The sequence below is a fragment of the Triticum dicoccoides genome, chromosome 7B, assembly GCF_002162155.2.
Source record: "Triticum dicoccoides isolate Atlit2015 ecotype Zavitan chromosome 7B, WEW_v2.0, whole genome shotgun sequence".
Lineage (NCBI taxonomy): Eukaryota > Viridiplantae > Streptophyta > Magnoliopsida > Poales > Poaceae > Triticum > Triticum dicoccoides.
The window spans coordinates 763,947,889-763,965,089 of record NC_041393.1 but is presented as its reverse complement, the minus strand read 5'-3'; the positions used below and the strand labels follow the sequence as shown (position 1 = coordinate 763,965,089).

The window sequence follows — 17,201 nt, the reverse complement described above, 5'->3', positions numbered from 1 at the left end:
TGAACTAATATTGAAAACAATAAATATGAAGACACACACCTGCTGGCTGTGACGGCTGCTCTGGCTCAAACACAAAGCTCGACGAGGGACCGTGGTACTGTGGCTGTGGAGAAAACACGAAGCTCGACGTGGGACCATAGTGTTGTGGGTGCTGCCACGATGAACTTCCAGGTTGTTCAGGAGGGGGTGGCCTGGTCGCCGGCTGATGTGCTAGACGTGGACGTGGTTGATGTCGGTGCATGGAGGGACGCGGCTGCTGTGGTTGGTGCTGAACAACGTCGCTTCTCCGGGTGCACGTGATAGCCTCGTAGACAGCTGTATTTTGTTCTGCATCCGTTCCAAGAAGGGTTGTATGACAGGACGGTGATGAAGAAGAGGTCCTGACGACAGTGATCATCCAAAGGTGGTCACATCGTTGTAGAGTTCGTTTGTCAAGGTAGCCTGCAAATTTTCAGGACAATTATTAAGTATGCACGCCAATGTATGTGACAACATTACTTAAAGAAAATATATCTTATCGCGTACTCCCTAGAGCCCGAAGTATCATAGCTCGGGTACATATCCGACGGAGTAGGATCAGGTATCTCCTCTGGGTGAGAGTGCTCAACGATGCGTAACCGTGTTCCGCTCATGTAGCGCCGCAAATGGAGATTGAATTCATTGAGTTCAAAATTGTGATTCCCATGCCATAGATTTGTGTTTGCTGTCTCCCATTCTATAACATACATCTCTAGTCTTACTAGCCACTCAACAGTTGTCCTAGTCACGCCCTTCCTTGTCGTCCTAAAATTGTGGTGTGTGTTCAACAATTACCTAAAGCTTCGAATGGAGTACGAAAGATAATGCAACATTGAAAAACTAGTTAATACCTGTGGATGTGTGCCGGCACCGGGTTCTCTATAGGGGGAGGCAGCTCCAACTGCAGAAGACCAAATTGCCTCATAACCCTCTGTTGTGCCATCTCCTCAACGAAGACATCAAAGATGATCTTTGATTTTGTCATCCAGTAATCTCGGTCCCTTGTGCATAGCACGGACATACCACCAGGGTATCTCGCTTGTATGGCTGCTTCCGTATAGGGCTGCCAGATGACCCCGGTGTACGCATCGAACTGCTCGTTCAATGTTGTGTATGCTTTTCTGGTCTGATCACTAGCAAAGCGTCTCTGTAGAAAACAAAAGTTAGTATCCGCTAGCATCGAACTATCTCTTGTGCAGAAAAAAGTTGCATTAAACTACAACACGGTGCATACCTTGCGACGTGTCCAACACAGACCGAAAGTAGGCATGTCGATGCCGTCAACATCAAACATGGTGTCTATAGGCTCATGAACACGTACATCTGGTCGCCCTATAGAGAACCTCTCCCACGACCACAGCTGTAGGAATAGAGGGCATCCAAGAAGGGCTGGCTTTTTCGATGTAAGCTGGCAAGCGTTGCACATACCTCGGTATGTAGCCGCCAAGACCGCTGAACCCCAACTCCTTTGTCTGATCTGATCCGCCATCTGAGCGCTCGCTATCTCGAATGCCATAGGGATGTAGAGCGCGCTAATAGTGGTGACATGGTTCTCTGTGAACATCACCTTCCCGAAAAGCCACATTAAGTAGGCCTCTAGGCTCCGAGTGATCTGTTCCGCGGTCAACGGCGCCCGGAAGTTCTGGATCTGCATTAAGCAAAGAGAAAGTTTTAGTAAGCTGCAGTTATTTTTTGTAAAACCGTATGCATGATAACTTGAAGATAAGAGGTTTATTAATTTACCCGGAAATTGAGCAACCACTCATACTTAGGTACGTGATGCTCCCATACCGGATCTGGAGCATCCGGAAAAACACCATGAAAACGTTGTGTAAGAGCTTGCTCCCAACCAGCCAGTGCATGCAACGGTCCTATGGCATGACCTGCCAACGGTAGTCCGAGCAAAAGTGGCACATCCTCAAGAGTAGGAGCCATCTCTCCCCATCGGAAGTGAAATGTGTGGGTCTCTGGCCTCCAACGGTCCACTAAGAAGCTCAACAAGGACCCGTCGATGGCGAGGCGTTTCTCACCCGGGATAGACTCAACCAGACGGGCGAAAGGTAAAAGGCCGGCCCATTTCAACCTTCATCAGAGAACATTTCAGTTAGTGTCTTCCATTAATATCCATGTCAGTGTGCAAATTAATAAAGCACGTACCGCTGAAGCCATCCTGGGTGTATCCTCCAGTTTTCCTTAGGAGGGCGAGTGACCAGAGGCTCAAGCTTGCGCCCATACCATATCGCAGCACGATGAACCCTATCAATGTCCCCATTCAGCAACCACAGTCCCGACATTCCTGCACATAAAAAATTCAGAACATAGTGTCACACTTAATACAAATTCAGAACATAGTGCCACACTTAATACAAATTCAGAACATAGTGTCACACTTAATACAAATTCAGAACATAGTGCCACACTTAATACAAATTCAGAACATAGTGTCACACTTAATAAAAATTCAGAACATAGTGCCACACTTAATACAAATTCAGAACATAGTGCCACACTTAATACAAATTCAGAACATAGTGCCACACTTAATACAAATTCAGAACATAGTGCCACACTTAATACAAATTCAGAACATAGTGCCATACTTAATACAAATTCATAACATAGTGCCACACTTATTACAAATTCAGAACATAGTGCCACACTTAATACAAATTCAGAACATAGTACTGCTAGCTTAGGTTCTTCCTCTCCCTCTTACTCCTCTGTTTCCTCTACCTCCTCTTCGTCCCCGGTTGCCTCGTCCACGCCTAGTGACGAAAGTGGGACAATTAGTGTCCCTATGGCCAAATTCATTGCATAGAATGCATTGCCTAGTCGGACCTCCTGCTTCAGATTCATTCATATCATTCCGGATGCGCTGAAACTGCCGTCTACCTCTACTTGTACGCATATGCTCTGGGTTTGGAATGTAACGCCTTTCAGCGGGGTTGACGGTGTTGAAATTACCCATTGATCGAAAACCCATCAGCTCACCGGTCCAGGTATTGAAGACAGGCTCTTTCAGAAAAAATGGAGACACAAACGATATTGTGTCCATTCCAAGCTGCCCGCAAGCAGCAAGTACATGTGAGCAAGGTAGGTGAAGCAATTTCGGTTTGTTGCATGTGCACTCACACGTTGGCCAGGCTTCATTACCAATTTTCACCTCATGCGTCCTCAACTCATTTGCACATCCAAATTTGTTATTGGCTAAGCGGACCTCAAACCTTCTTTCTTGATTACCGATGGCGACTACACTGTGTGATCTAGCTTTTTGCATCTTATTGTTCATGTACTTTGTGACTCTTTCACAATACCGTGTATTCGGGTTGTTGAAGATATGTTGCTCTGCTTTTTGATGTCTATCTCTGAAATACTTGATGGTGCCATAGAAAATACCCTCAACGATGGCTGTAAGTGGCAATGCTCGGTTTCCTCTAAGGACAAAATTGTATGTTTCCGCGAGGTTCGTTGTCATGACACCGTACCTTGCTCCATGTGTGTCATGTAGCAAAGACCACCTCTCCAGAGGCTCATGCTCTATCCACTGCTCGAAGGTTTTAATCGACCTCCCAAGCCTTCTCCTAGTACCAGGTGGGTCAAAGCATGGCAAGTCACATAGCCCAATAGGCTCCTCCTCCACGGCCGCTGTTCCTGTTGCCAACTGTGCAGCTACTGCTTCAACATGTGCCCTCACCGCTGCATCTCTTGCAGCTTTCCTGTCCCTCACGTGTCTCTGCGTGCACACATTAAGTCTGTCACATATCAAACTGTACTTCCATAACTGGTTCTGCTTGCAGAGTTTTTGAACAGATTCATCAGGTTCTTATTTTTGAACTGCGAGAAGAAATTAGCCCCCAGATGGCGCATGCACCAACGACTCTGCAAGTCCTGCCATGGAACTTGTTCCTCAGGGCCTGGGTTTGTCAGTGTCCTTATCGCACTGAGTATACCTGCATGCCTGTCATGAAGGATGCACACATTGGGCTTCTCCTTCACAACTGATATTTTCAACTGCCTGAAGATCCATGTCCAACTTTCAATGTTCTCACTCTCCACAAAAGCAAATGCGAGTGGGACGACTTGATTTTGGCCGTCTTGACCTATGGCTGCCAGGATCTGACCCTTGTACTTGCCTGTGAGAAAAGTATCGTCAACACATATCACCGGTCGGCAACGCCTGAAAGCTTCGATGCATACACCGAAAGAGAAGAAGAGACGATGCAGCACCCTCACAGTTGGGAACTCTGGCATGAACATGTCTTGGATATCGATATAGGTGCCTGGATTCCGCTGCTGCAGGGTGTGGAGGAGCTGGACAACAGAGTCATGTGCATCAAAATAAGAACCAAATCTCCTCTCAAGCGCCGCATGCTTAGCCCTCCAAGCCTTTCCATAAGAAATTCTGTACTTGAACCTGGCAAAGACTTTTGTCTGGACTGCCTTCACTTCCATAGCTTTGCCCTGCACTATCTCATCGTAAAACAACCGAGCAATAAGCGTGGATGAAAGGTTGGCATGATCTTAAGGGATGCAGGGAATAAGACAAGTGTGATTAACTAAGTCACTTATCACCCAACTTGTGCCATACTTAGGGAGAAAGCCGTGCACCCTAGCGGGACAATCTGCGTTCTTGCATACCATTGTCAGGAATTTCTGACTAGACACCTGAGCTGTGAAAACCCTTTGCGTGGACATTGCCCAATTAATTATTGCATCCTTCAAGCCTTGCTTGTTCGGATACATAGCACCCGTTGCAATATTGTTCTGATGATATTGCCAGGCTGAATCATGTCCATCATTCACGGCCATTGCAGATGAGTAGTCATGATTCCACCATGCAGGATTCGGGACCTCCTCTGCATTTTCTTCTTCATCTGACTCATCAGAATCATCGGCATAACCCCTTTCAACATCAGTGTCTTCTTCTTCCATCTGGTCCTGCATGTGCCCATCTACCTCGTCAGCGTCCACCTCGCTATTGTATTCACCATTGGCATTCCCCCCTTCTACCTGACTATTCTGCCCTGGTTCATAACCATAAGCATTTCCTCCTTCTACCTGACTGCTCTGTCCTTGTTCGTAACCATCATCTCCAGCATTTGACATAGATAGCCGCCTACCTACACTGCTCTGCCCAGGATCGTTGCCACCTTGGCCTTCATGTGCAGTGACCTCCTTCATGACGGGAAGCACTAAAGCAATAGGATTACATCCCCTTCTTTCACAACCTTGTAACCACCGCACCCAATCGGAGTCTCGCTCTATTGGCCTCAAATAAAAGTAAATTATTGTACTTGATTGTGTCCACAATGCATGAACACCGACGGTGTGTGTTTCAGTATCAAGACCTAAACTTGCCGCAATCCATTCTTTCAACTGACTGACAGACCATGTTTGAGGTACGCTCATTGGCACTTCTATGTGAGTAAATTCACTCAGATCAGCTTCCATCTCAGTTGTTTCGACAGTACCAGGACCGTAGTAAAATCTGATGTTCACTACATCAGACATCTCGGCTCACCTATTTTTTTTTCACAACGAAATACAATTATTAAGCAACAACTTAAAATACCCACACTAACAAATATTAGGCACTACACATCCACATACTACCGGAGCAACTACAAATATTGACACTCCTAAATACTACACATCCACATATAGTCCGGAATATTACCGGAGCAACTACACATTTTTACACAACTAATTAGTTGACATCTAAATAAAATGCTCACCAGAACCGGAAGGGGAAAATAAAATGCTCACCACGAAAGATTTTAATATTTGACTGACTGCCTATATTACGGATTTAACCAGAGCAACTACAAATATTGACATTCCTAAATAGTACACATCCATATATAGTCCGGAATATTACCGGAGCAACTACACATTTTTATACAACTAATTAGTTGACATCTAAATAAAATGCTCACCGGAACCGGAACGGGAAAATAAAATGCTCACCACGACCACCTAAATATTTACGTTTACTACTGGACCAAATAACAATAATTGCACGCAACTTCAAAAAATAAAATGTTTGTTGAAATATACCCTTGAAGCGTGCGCGCGAACGACAAACGGCGGCCTTCGAGCCGAAAAATCCACCGAACTACCGGAGCTTCACCTCCACCACACTGCCCTAGCTTCTCCACCACCACCTCCACCTCCACCTCCACCTCCGCCAGTACCTCCACCAATAAGCTGTAAAATTTCTCCAACAAAATCCTCACCATGACCACCACAAGCTACCCCATCAGTAGATCGAGGTCTCTTTTGGCTCCCCTAACTATGTAGAACCCATTCACGGTGCCAAATCCGCAAAAAACCAGGTGATTTTGGTGTATTAATTGGAGCTATTTCGTGTAAGAGAGAGGAGGAACGAAGAACAGAGAGATGCGCCTGGTGGGGAAAGGAAACGGGAAGGAGAAGGAGAAAAGAGGCAGCGCTGGGGGGGCCCGCTCCCTATCGGCCAGCAGCTGGCCGATCGGTCGGCAGCTGGCCGACTGGGGCGCCCGTGACCCAGCCCGCGCCGACAGCTCCCGGGGCGACGTGGCTTGTCCAATAGTCGGCCCACGCGTGGCCGATTGCCCACCTGTCGGCCTGCAGTTGGCTGAGAAGGCCCTGTCGGCCTGCTGCTGGCTGACTAGGCTCAGTCAGCCAGCTGCTGGCCGAATGGATAATATTTTCAAAAAATATTATATCAGCGTAATATTTTTGTAAATTAATAAAAAAAATGTATTATTTAAAAAAAAATTAGCGTGTTTGTGTTGGGCCATTGTAATCCCTCATACGTCTGGGCAGACGTCCGGTTACTGTCAGGTCGCGAAATTTTGACCCAGACGTGCGCCTCAAACGGGTCTCAACGCCCGGATTGACCGGCACCCCTCATATTCACACCAAATATGGGACGGATATGAGAGCGTCCGGGCGCGGCCAGGCACGCCCATCACGTCAGACCCGACAGCCCGACCCCACTACAAATTGTACAAAATCCACCCTGACCAACCGGATCCCCTTGGTTATCTCCTCTCTTCTTCCTCCTCCACGCCATCCGTCTCGCAGCTCCACCGATGTGCGCGCTCCACAGTCGTTCCTAGCCTCTGCGCCGCCAACTCTGGCAGAGCAGTCATGTCGCCTGTCCTGACGCAGCGGCAACACGCGGGTTGATGCAGCCGCAGGGAGAACCACGAGGCGGCGGCGCTGCGGCCCGACGGGGCGATGCAGCGGCAGCCCGATGCTCGATCGGTGGAGGGGCGCATTGAACCCGAGGACGATCTTCACGGGGCCTGCGGAGGCGCACACAATCGAAGGGCCAGGTCGGGCGCGCGGCAAAGATGGGGAGGATCATGGCGAGCGGATGATCAAGTCAATCTTGCGCAAGGTCGGGGACGCCGCTCAGTGGAGGCGGGGTGGCGGCGGAGTCCGAGATCGATGGTAGACCAGCGCGCGAATGGCGGTTGTGATGGGCCGCCGCACGCGAGGCCAACGTGTGGGGCGAGGCAGGATTGCCGGTCGGAGTAGGGCGGCGATAGGCGGCGTAGATCGACGGGCGAGTCAACGCACGAACGACGGATGGTGGGCCACCGCATCGCGTGAGGCCGCCGGGTCTGATTGGTGAAGAGGTCGGCCGATCGCACCGGTGTTGGAGTAGAGGCGCATGGGGGTCGACGACGGCAAGGGGCGACGCAAACAGATCAAGCATAGATCAGAAAACCAAAAACAAAAACACCGATCAAGGTGACCGGTGAGAGAGAGAAAAACCTGGAGCAAGGGCTTGGGAAAAAGATTCTCTAGGCCAGCCGGTCAACACGACCGGTAGACGAACCCTGGGTATGGGCGGCGCGGCCCCCGGTGGCGGTCATGGAGGCCGACCGCCCCGGGGGCGGCGCACGGGTGCGGAAGCGGTGGCGGCTAGTGTTTAGGATCGAGGTAAGTCGATACCATGTTAGAAGAGAGACAGAGAGAGAGAGAGGATGGCAGAATATGACGGATGTATTATTGAGCCTCGAGGGCGAGTATATATTGAGTACAAGACTTGGATGACAAAAAGCCTCTCCTAGAGATAAGGTAGGAGACGGATTACAAATCCTAAACTACCAAATACATGTATCCCAAATATATCTCTAACACTTCTGGCACGCATATATGCTGACGGTTAGACCGTCAGCATAGATTCAAATAGCCGTTGGCATACGTATGGAAGCTGTCGACATAGGCATCTATGCCGACGGCTTATCAACGCCGACGGCCTCCCGAGGTACGCTGATGCAAATGTTGCCGACAGCCCTATACCGATGGTGGCCGTCAGCATAGGCTTATCCCGACGGGAAACTGGCCTGGGCCGTCGGCATAGTTGGTCATTCTGGTAGTGCTAGAAGTGCACCAGCAGTGGTGGGCATTAGTCAGCGCCCTGGAATCGGAGAATCCGGCAGAATAACTCTGTTGTTTTTAGTAAATGACTCTGTTCTGAGCAGACAATGAAAGGTCTGTTGTGTAGTGAGCAGAGACAAGGCAATGATTAACTGGGCGGATTTGACTTATTCAAACCTCCACATATGTTGGTAGTAAAACACAGCGAGGGCTTCATTTCATCCTAGTCGATCCTACATGTGATATGCTCTCTTTCTTCTTTGTCTCCTCTTCTCTTCTGGGCATGCTCTGTTCTGCTCCATCAGATTTTTGTTTTTTGTTTTTGAGAGAACTCTGCTCCATCAGATAATGCTCACGCTATTGCGTTTGTAGGCCCGCATGTTTGGGAGGTTTTCACACCTTTCTGCCACCAAAGACAGAGGTATTATATTACAAAAACGAAGAAAGCTGACACTTCGATCACTGTTTTCTTATTAGGAACTGCTCATGGATGGAAGCTTCACTCACCTTTTACATCCATCATCATAACAAAATGAATCCAGGCAGTAACAGCTTGCTTGGTTTGAGTTTTTTTTTTTTTTGAGCAAAAGAGGATTTCCCCTCCGATTTCTATTAAAGAAACCAGCAAGCAAGCATCCGATATGTTTTACCACCGAATATTTAAGCTAGCCCTATTACATCCCAGAGAAGTCACAAAGTAGAACAAGGCCAAGCAAGAACTACAGAAGATAACGAAACACCAGGTAGGCCACAAAAAGATGAGCCTCATGCGCAGATTTCCACTTCACTTCGCCGAAACACCAAAAGAGGAGATCTTCATCCCTGTCACTGCTGAATTCGAAGAGCTCCGAAACGGCAACCTTGCGCAGCCTTGTAGACATCACTTGCTACTTGCACGATGAGTTTTGCTCCCAGCATCAACATTCTTTCCTCTGGGTACCTTTTCTGCAAAACAGCCCAGTCAGAAATCCATCCACACATCATTTTCACAATTCCCATTGGGTCAGAAATCTTTTTTCTACCAAACACAATATCATTTCTACATCCCCAAATCGCCCATAACAGTGCTGAGATGCCAACCAATATAAGCTTCTTGCTATCTTTTTCGAAAAAAATTAGCCATTTTCCAAGACAATCATTAAGGTCTCTAGGAGTACATTTTAAATCAAACGCACATCTTACTAACGCCCAGATAATTCTGGCTACCGAGCAAGAGAAAAACAAGTGATCAATTGTTTCATCCTTGCCACAGAACACACAATGTTTATCCCCTTTCCAACCTCTTTTTAACAAGTTGTCTCTAGTAAGTACACTTTTTCTAGCCAAAAGCCATATAAAGAATCTAATTTTAGCAAGTACTTTAATTTTCCATAAAAATTTCCTGGAAAACCCCTCATCAGTCTTAATCAGATATCTGTATAGAGACTTGATAGAAAATTTTCTGTCAGTGGTCAGCATCCACAAAGGTTTATCACTCCCCCCATACATCAAAGCTTCCTCACATCTCACTCTCATGCTATTCCAAAGTTGTTCAGTATCTCCATAAAGAGATCTCCTGAAGGTAAAGCCACTCCAGCCTTTATCAATAGCATCTCTAACCGTAATCCCATGATCATTACTAATGAAGAACAAAGAATGGTAAGCCTCTTTAAGAGGTTTATCCCCTACCCACCAATCTTCCCAAAACCTGGTATTTTTTTCATCCCCCAAATTTTTCTTAATATGTGGGTAGAAGTATTTCCTAACTTCCAAGATGTTAGACCAAAACTGGGAATCCCCACTTTTGTGTTTGATTCCAGAGAGACATTTCTCCCCAACATATTTTTCTTTAATAATCCCCTGCAAAAATCCCTCATCATTCTCTAACTTCCACAGCCACTTAGCTAATAAAGCAATGTTAAACATTTCAATGTTGGTTATTCCCAGACCCCTTGCTGTTTTGGAAGACAACAAGTTTTCCAGTTCACCAGGTGGTATTTCCTTTTATCTTCTTCTGGTTGCCACACCATCCTAGCTCTGTAAAGTTCACTTTTTTCCTAACTCCAACTAGCAGGAGATAAAAGGACATCATGTATATAGGAATATTGGATAAGCAGGACTGCACCAAAGTGACTCTACCTGCAATATTTAGTAGTCTACCCTGCCAACAGGCACATCTTTTCTCAATTTTCTCAGTTACATTCTTCCACATTTTATTTCTGATTCTTATATTGGACACAGGTAAGCCAAGATATTCCAGGGGTGTTTCCCCCAGAATGCAGGTGAAAATTTCCTGATATAGATCTTTTCTCTCTCTAGCCTCTCCAAACAAGAATATTTCACTTTTGTGGAAATTTATTGTCAGGCCAGACATCTGTTCAAAGCAGTTAAAATAAATTTCAGATTTCTAGCAGAATTTTCATCATCTTGGATCAAGAAAATGGTGTCATCTGCATTTGCAGCATATTGACCCCATTTTCATGGTAATCGGTGAGTACCCCTTTCTCAAACCCTTTCTCTCTAGCTTTATCTAAAATAATGGCAAGAGCATCAACTGAAAGATCAAAGAGCAGGGGAGACAAAGAATCACCCTCTCTAAGCCCCTTAAAGGTTTTGAAGTAAGGACCTATGTCATCATTCACCTTGACTCCTACATGTGCCCCTCTCATAGTGTGCATCAACCAATCACACCATTTATCAGGGATTTTTTTTTGAATAATGCAATGATTTAGCATAATCATTGGCACCTTGAGCATTTGGCCTGATTGCAACAGCGGATCACATACGAGAAACCATGCAACAATCTGGGAATGGTGCCAGAAACAAGTGAGATCACATACCTGTCCAGCATACGCTGCTCTCTCGGGTACAACTCGGTAACATGTGATTGACCTTCTGATTCCACACAGCGTTCGGTTAACCAAATGACCACTACAACAGAGGAATAGCAACAAGGTTAATTATAATTGACAGCGTCACGGGGATGCTACCTGATCCAAAATATACACAATGAACTGAAATAAGAAATAAAAGTTACGTGCAGCAATCAGCACTCACTTGACATCAAGAGACATAAATATGTTACTTTCATCATCGGAGATGTCTTTGGCAGAGTAGACCCAACTCGCGGGCCAGAACCGACTTGTGGTCACAAGTCACGAGTAATATTTCTAAGACAGCAGACAAAAGTTGCATTCAGCAAAGCAAACTTTTGACAAGATTTATGTCAACTAGAGGGCACATGTTCCTGCCTGCACCAAGCCCAAAGCAAGGTGTGAATGGAATGCAAAGAAATAGTACATCTATGGATGAGAAATCACACGGACTGGTAATTAACTTACAGGCCGCTTGCTACTTGACATAGAGGAATGACATGCATTAGGTGAAGAACTTAACAAAATTTCATTTCAACTCGACAAAATTTGCTTCTACTGTCAAATGATTGATGTAAATAAACTTGGATGAGATATAACCTCCATGGTCAGAGACACCCCTTTGCGGGAGTATGCAGAGCTAACTAACTTGCGAACCAGCGAACCACGACAACAGGGCATCCGGAATATATAAAAGCCCAACTTTGATTCAGTCCTCAAGTTGCATTCAGAAAAACAAGCACGGCAAGATTTTCGCTGCCTACACCAAGCCCGCAACAAGGGTGTCACCGGAATGCAAAAGGAATGCATCTACGAATTACACATTACACATACTGGAAACTTACAGGCCGTCAATTACATACAAATGCACCGTTGAACAGCCCATAAATCAAAGGGAGCAACGATCTGATTCCAGTTTATAATTTAAACAAAGACAGAGTTCTAGTAGCAGACTTAGTTTTCTTTTTCAGGCGCAGGTTCGTCAGTCGCTACTTTGCAGATTCGAACATGCAAGTACGCAACAAAAGACATGACGGTTTTAATCAAGGACCAAGTCTCATAGGCTAACTTATATATAAAAAAACTTACTACACAGACAGTAAGAATATGAGAAAAGGCGGTTCTGTCAAATAGCTTGTTCAGGTCTGATGCTTGCAGTTCAGATTTCAGAATAACTCAAAAGTCGAAACATAAGAATACAGTATAGCCAGGTAGCAGAGACAAGGCACAAATAAACATGTACAGTGTACTAACCAGTTTTGTGTAGAGGATATATGGAATATACAAAATTGATATCTTCATGCTTGGACGTGAAGAGAGCTACACAAGGGTAGCACAACGTAGAGAGCGAAGAACAGCCCAGCATATCACAGTGAGTGGTCACTGAAACCAGCCAAACAAAAAGAGTATAACTTTTTTGACTTCTTATGAGGTTAATTCCAAAAAGCAAAGGGAAAATGTTGGGTACAGGCAAAGAAGTGTTTGTTACCTTGGATTAGTCTCTGATGATTGGAATGGTTCCTTTCAACTTGCGGCACTGCCTCATTAGCTCCTCGCTGTTGCCACCATATTTGAGGTCTATCACCCGCAGGGAACTTGGGAGGTCCCCATCAGGCAGTGATTTCAGAGCAGGACAGTAATCGATTGTTAAGGCTTGCAGTGAACTTGGGAGGCCACCATCAGTCAGTGATTTCAGAGCAACACAGCTAGCGATCCTTAAGTCTTGCAGCGAACTTGGCAGGCTATCCATGGGGAGCGATTCCAAGGAAGGGCAGCTCGTGACCGATAATAATCGAAGAGAACATGGCAGGCTATCTTTGGGCAGCGATATGAATGCGTCACAGTAGTTGATACGTAAATTTTGCAGAGTCCTTGGGAGGCCGCCCTTTGGGACCGATTGTAAGGCATGGCATCCCTCAATCATTAATTTCTTAAGGCTGGAAAGTCTTTGTAGCCCTGCTGGGAGGCACTGCAGCTTGTCGAAATGGTGAAACGCAAGCTCCTGGAGGGAGATTAGGAGTTGAAGGGCATCATCTTGCTCCTTAGTGAAGCACTCAAGCTCACTAACGCTATTAAAGGTTAAGCAGGTAATGGAGGAAGAGAGGAGGCTGCAGATGGGCACGGCAAGGAAGCCTGTGAGGTCATTTGTTTCTACCTTGCTAATTTTGCAGGATGTGGGCTCTTTGTCATGCGTAGGTGGGGGCACAAAACCGGCGAATGAATTTTCGGCCCCGAACATGGATAATTCTGTGAGGGAGCAATGGCCCAGGAGAGGCCATTGCTTCCTGTCCTGGAGCGGCGAGAATATTTGGAGTGAGCGAAGGGAGTGGAGCTCCTGGAGGGAACTGGAGAGTAGTAGGCTCAGCTCTCGGCAACCCGAGATGCTCAATCTCTGTAGATGGGGAGAAGAGAGCAAAAGTCCACCTTCTCCCCCTGCTGCTATTTCCTCCTCTCCTCTTGTCGTCGTCTGCTGCTGCTCCACCAAACCAACCCTTGTTAGCTTTTCACATCCACGTATTTCCAACACGCGGAGATCTTGGAAATGAGAGAGCAATTGTGTCAATTCCTTCTCATGAGCACCAGAATATCCAATCTTGAGGCGTTCAATTGGTAATCTGTATATGACATCACTCTCACTGTCAGCCTGCAACAAGACATTACTATTGCCCGAATAATCTATTTCAAGGGACTTTAGAGATGTTAACTTCTTCAGGTGATCCAGTGGTAGAGGAGGGCAATCCTCTATCGTCAGCTCTTTTATATCAGCTAGATTAGAGAATGCCAACACATTCCAAAACATGCCATCTTGACCACCCTTCCCGGTAATCCACACGTTTAATTCTGGTATTCTTGACGAATAATAATTATGTTTTTTGGAGTAATAACGCTCTTCCAGACCAAGGGTCCGTCCCCCTTTCCGAAAAAAAAACAACTCTTCCAAACCAGATCCTGCCCGCTCTATCTTGGCAGAGCATGGAGCAAGAGTCCAAGGGATAGGAGGCAACGACAACAATTTTGGGCAATCCATAATCTTGAGCTCCTGCAGTCTAGGAAAGCAAGTCATGATTGCAACTTCTTCCTCTGATTGACAGTGTGTAAATGGAAGCGCCACGAGTTCTGGGCAGTCTTTAACAACAAGCACTTCTAGCTGAGAGCACAAATGACAAGTGCTATTTTCAGCCCATTTTCTCAACCTTGGTATCTTAACTAATTCTAGCCTTTTCAGATTTCCGAAGCTCTGTCCAGAGATACAATTTTGATTTTCTTCACCAAGATCACCAACAGACCATAACTCTCCTAGAGGTGGGAGAATTTTCCACCCTATATCATGCAGATGAAGAGATTCCAAATTTTCAACTGAGAGATTCCCACCTAGCCATGACGGGCAAGCAACACCTTTATGCCCTTCAATGTGCAGATCTAGAAGATTGGTATTAGGTTTAAGACTTTCAAGAACATATTCTTGTACAGAATCCATATTTTCCTCATATATACCCCACTGTAATATCAGCTTCTCTAAGTGATTCTTGTGTATCAAGTGTGCTTCATTTGCTTCTTCCTTTTGTTTAACATTCTCAATGTTATGGATTCTGAGTGACCCACCAAGCTCTTCCAACTGCCCTATATGTCTTAATTCGAAACCACTGTCTTGGTGGACAAGAAAGTGGCGCAATTTTACATGTTTACTCACTTTTTGAACTGAAACGACAGGGTAGTTGCTTTCTCTTAAAAAAGCAGGATGGACATTGCGTTGCTGAACATCTAGGATCCGTAGGTGATAAAATCTTGAGATGTTGCTCTTCAAACATAATTTTGCATAATGTCCTGCGGTTATCCTTAGGTAGCGAAGATGGACAAATTTTGAAAGACCGCGGAACACATCCTCCAAAATGTAACTATATGATGCCTCAGACAAAAGAATAACACGAATGGCTTTTGCCTCTGCAAACAGATTGCCAAGTGTCCTTGCAAAGCTTCCATGGAATTTCCCAAATAGCATCACGGTCTGTAGATATTCAACCTTCAACTTTTTTGGTAATGCACACAAGTCGCTCTCGAATTCATCAAAGGCCACTCTATCATTGACATCCTTCTCATCTATAATGATAGACAAGTGGCGTACATATAGGGAATTTTGTACATGTCTCACATTAGAACTAGATATGCTAAGACACTCTGCAGATGAAACATTCATTGCCAACTCATGCAGCAGGTCATGCACAACATAACAAAGACTTCCATCATCTTTTTCATTCTTTTTGAGGAAACCAAGATTAACCAAGTCATTTAAATAACATTGCCCAACATCCTCAGGCGTTTTCCTTTGATCACATGAATTCAAAATATCGAGGCCTATCCATAAGTGAATCAACTCTTTGCTATAAAACTCATAATCTTCAGGAAACAACCCGCAGTAGAGAAAACATTGTTAGAGATGGAAAGGGAGATAATCATAGCTTAGCTTCAGAGCTGGCATAATGTCATTTACACCTTTTTGAAACTCCCATTCTTTGCTTTCCAGAACTCTTGTCCAATGGTCCAATGTAAGTTGGTTTCTTAGCAATCTTCCTACAGTTTTTGCTGCAAGAGGGAAACCCTTCAATTTGGCCACTATTTTTCTTCCAACATTAAGCAATCCAGGATAGTTTTCCCATGATTGTTGGTGACCAAATACATAAGCTTCAAATAAATGCAAACAATCTTCAGTTTCTAACCGATTCAGGTCTATCAAGAAATCAGTTGTTTTTACCATTGTTGCCGTCTCTGGAATTCGAGTAGTGACAATAACCATATTACCTCTTGTCTCCCCGTTTCTGAAGGGAGCTAACAATTTGTTCCACTCATCCTCTTGGCATCTCCACACATCATTCAAGACCAGCAAAAACCTCTGATGCTTCAATCTTTGTTCAATAAGCTCTTCAGCAGTAGCATTTTTCCTTTCACCAACAACATCAGGGACCCTTTCCACAATCTCTTGCACCAACTTATCAGCATCGAAACTCACAGACACACAAACCCAGATATACACATCAAAAGAGCTCTTGACTTCTTGATATACATGTTGAGTGAAAGTCGTCTTCCCAATACCCCCTGGGCCAACAATTGGAAGCACGGTGAGTCCATCGGCACAATATTTTCCATGGGTAATGCCATCTACAATGTCCTTCTTCCCAGCTTCCCTCCCAAATAACTTTGGTTCTATTATTGCTGGGGTGGTTTTGGGTCTGTCTCCAGCAATGCCTTGCGCAGGTTTACGGAGCTCTAGATCAAGTATTTCCTTCACCTGAGCACATACGGGATCCAACTGATGTACAATATGTTTCATTTGTTTAGACATTTCCACACGATTAAACTTCATTTCTTGTCCATCATCTAGTGGCGCCTTGGAGGATCCTGGTGTGCAAACAAAAGATAAGCATCGCTGTTTTGCATCATCATCTTCTTGGTTGTGAAGAGTGCGAGCACTAGCATCACACAAGCACGAGGAGAGCTTGAATTTGTTGGCAACAGATCTAGCAGTGTGGCGCACATGGAGACCGATGCTGTGGATGCAGCCCCCAGGATGGTCATCCGCGGCATCATGGGTGTTGTTGAGCTTGTCCTGAATGCGGAAGTAGTCCAGCTCATCAAGCACGTCGTCAGCCCCGTCCGCCAGCTGCTGCATCATGTGCAGCAGCTTCTTGAGCGCAGGGTTGATGATGTCCCTGTCATGCGCGGTGTAGAGTATTCCCTGCGCACGCAGCAGCTCCCGCTTGAGGGCGCTGATGTTGGAGCCGAGATTGTCACTGGCCGCCCAATTCTCTAGCAAGCCATCTGAAACAGGGGCCAGCGCCTTGCCTACAACCGACAATGCCGCACTAATGGCCGCGTTCATCCTCACTTCACTGCAGATTAATGTGTATGAGATAGATGCTGCACACAAAGAGAGATGCGCCTGCAGTTTAGTCACTAGTA

The 17,201-nt window shown here is 45.6% G+C and overlaps 1 pseudogene; it reads right to left on the bottom strand.

Moving 5' to 3' along the window:
• Positions 1-8,842: 8,842 nt before the first annotated feature.
• LOC119342105 lies at positions 8,843-17,153 on the bottom strand (annotated as a pseudogene).
• Positions 17,154-17,201: the final 48 nt, after the last annotated feature.